Source organism: Carlito syrichta, unplaced genomic scaffold, assembly GCF_000164805.1.
Source record: "Carlito syrichta isolate Samal-C Ts95f unplaced genomic scaffold, Tarsius_syrichta-2.0.1 Scaffold309487, whole genome shotgun sequence".
NCBI classification, from domain to species: domain Eukaryota; kingdom Metazoa; phylum Chordata; class Mammalia; order Primates; family Tarsiidae; genus Carlito; species Carlito syrichta.
The window spans coordinates 130,513-133,861 of NW_007253583.1; positions in this window are offsets into that span (position 1 = coordinate 130,513).

Sequence of the window (3,349 nt, forward strand, 5' to 3'; positions counted from 1 at the left end):
TTAAGTCCATTTGATCCAAAGTCACATTGAGGTTCCAGATCTCCTTGCTGATTTTTTGTCCTGATGATCTGTCTAGGGTTGTGAGTGGGGTTTTAAAGGCCCCAGTTATGATGGTGTTAGAGTCAATATCTTTCTTTAGTTTTCCAAGAAGTTGCTTTATTAAAGTTGACGCACCTATGTTGGGTGCATATATGTTTAGGATAGATATTTCTTGTTGATGGATTGAGCCTTTTATCATTATGTAGTGGCCTTCTGTATCTTTTTTGATCTTTAATAGCTTGCAGGGTATTTTGTCTGAAATTAAGATCGCTACTCCTCCTTTCTTTTGTATTCCGCTTGCCTGAAAGTTTGTTTCCCATCCTCTTACTTTGAGTCTGTGGGTGTCCTTTCCAGTGAGGTGAATCTCTTGAAGGCAATAGATTGTTGCCTGATGATATTTTATCCATTTGCTATTCTATGTCTTTTCAGTGGTGCATTTAGTCCATTCACATTTAGGCTAATAATTGAAATGCAAGGGTTGATCCCTGTCATAAGGTTCTTATAGAGTTGTTCCTGTTTGTTTGTTGTCTTTCTTTGGGTTTTGGAGTTGGTTCATGTGTGTTTTTAATCTTTTGCCTGTCCTCTTGTGAAGAATGTTGTTCTTTTTTCTTTTTCTTCTGTGTTCAGTACTTTCTTAAGTGTTTCTTGTAGAGGTGGTCTGGTGGCAATGTAGGTTCTTAGGGATTGGATATCTGGAAAAGATTTCAATTCTCCCTCACTAATGAAGCTTAGTTTGGCTGGGTAGGTTATTCTCGGTTGAAATTGTTTCTCTTTTAGAACTTTGAAGATAAGGCTCCAGGTTCTCCTAGCCTGAAGGGTTTCTGTGGATAAATCTGCTGCTATTCTAATTGATTTTACCTGGTAGGTAGTTTGGCCTTTTTCTCTTGCTGCCTTTAGGATTTTTTCTTTTATAGTTACTTTGTTTAGACGAATTATTATGTGTCTGGGAGTTGGTCTTCTCATTTGTTGTCTTTCAGGGGTTCTCTGAATCTCTTGTGTTTGAATTTTTTCATCCTTGATGAGATGAGGGAAGTTTTCTTGAATGATTTCATGAAATGTTTGTTCCAGTGTGGCTTCTGTTTCTCTCTCTGCCTCAGGAAGGCCAATTACTCTTAGGTTTGGTCTCTTGAAGTGATCATTCATCTCTTGCAGGTTTTGTTCTGTGTTTTTGAGCTTCTTTTCTATGCTTTTGACAGTTCGGGTTAGTTCTGTGTTTTGGTCTTCTTGCTCTGAGATTCTTTCTTCTGCTTGGCTGATTCTACTTTCCATGCTTATTAGTCTGTTATTCATTTCCATCACAGTATTCTTTACTGCTGTTTTTTCTGACATCAACTCCTTCCTATTTCCTCTTGTCTCTCCTCAATTTTTAAAATTCTCTCCATTAATGTCTTGATGTCTGGGTTTGTTGCACGTAACCAGTCATTCTGGGGGCTTTTCATTGTTTGTGTTCCAGAATCTGTTTTCTCAGTGTCTGATCTCCTAGGGGTCTGTGTGAGACCTATATTCTTCTTTTGGTTTTTCTTCATTTGTGTGGATTTTCCCCCTCCTTACTTTTTCCTTCCCTCCACGTCACCGTCTTCTTTAATTCTGTTATTCAGGGGTAAAGGGATTGGTTTTACTTCTGTTTGTTCAATCTCCTATTCTTTATGTATGTCCTCTTACTTTGTTCAATTCTGGAGTTGCACTGTAGGTTGGGGGTGGTCCTTTTTGCAGTTTTGAGATTTACTTAAGGAGGGACCTGTGATTCAAAATCTATCTGCAGGTCCTGGTATTCACTGACAAGTGTATGGATAATCTGAAACCCACTTCCCACTGTCTTGGAATCTGTCCATGCAATGGGGCTGTAGGTTTACTCCCTGAAATAAAATGTTGTTAGCAGAGGGGAGAGAATGGAGCAGACAGTGGGTTGAAGAGGGGGGTGGAGAGATAGAGGAGTAAGGGGGGAAACAAACGAGTGTGCCAACAAATAGAGAGAGAGGCCTATACTGAAACAGATAAAAACAACAGACCACAGCTACAGACGAACCAACTCTCATACAAAAAACAATAAAGCATATAGTGATGCTAACATACAAGCTAACCAACCACCTTATTAGTGTGCTGTTCTTCTATACAAAGATATGGTTTACAGAGAGAAGAGAAGAAAAGGAAGAGGAAAAAAGAAAAAAAAATGGATCAATACAGTAGGAATAGAATTAAGTCATTAAACTAACAGAATCAATGAAGCACACTCTAAGACATTTCATTTAAGTCCAATGTCCTTTCAGTTCTGATTTCTAGTTTTCTTTTCAAGCTGGTAAATTAGTTTGCAGTTAGGGTCAGTTGCCCCTGGTCTGCTGTGAAGGACAGTTCAGATCACCCTATGTTAACCACTCTGACCTTTGTCTGTTTCAAGCTTGTTTCTCCCGTTTGGTGTTGTTATCTTGAATCGCCAGCAGGTGGCACTATCTCAGCTGCTCGCCCTAGAGGGGGTGGGGCCGGACAGGAACGGCAGAAGCTGAAGATGGCTGCCTGCCTCAGGGCAGTCAGCAGGAGACTTACGGCGGGCAGGATGTCTCGGTCGCTGGAGAGGTGGCAGTGATCCCAGCAGATCTTTGCTGAAGGGGCTTGAAGGACTGAAGTGGATCACCTCCGGCCTAGGTGGTGCGATGTGCTGAAGCTGCAGCGGCGGCAGCGGTGGCGTGGGCAGGGACGGCAGCAGCGGTGGTGGCGCCGTTTGCGCTGCAGTGACTGTCCAGTTTTCTGTGATGCCCCAGCGGTGGCAACAGCTGAGCTCCATATGAAGAGCAGGCTGCGATGTTGGGGTTCGCAGCCCCCAAGGCAAGAGTCAGAGACCCACTGCAGTTCTCCTTTGCAGAGGGTTTCACAGACTGGGTTGCCCTGTCGCCATGTTGTCACTTCCCTATTTCATACTTTAAAAGGGGATCAGAAGGCCCAGTGGTGTCAGTTCAGTCTGGTTCTGTCCTGGAGAGGAATTCGAGGGGAGAGGCTGATTGCACCGACAGTTCACTCCCAGAGGAAAGGTGTACCACCTGCATACAATTTTTATAGAAGTGAAAATCATGAAAATATTTTTGATTTGGTGCATATAATTTTTAATCTTGGTGTTTTCCTTCTGAAATATTCTAGACTTTTGCCTAGAGAAACCAAAACAATTAAATATGTCATCCATTAGTCCTAATTCTTAAGCTTTGTAAGTCTAGAAGACTGGAGAGGTTTTACATAATTTCAAGTGGCTTACAAGCTTTGCAAATTAAACTTTGGAGATATTTTAGTAAGACCAATAATAGTGATATAAAGACGTAAGAGA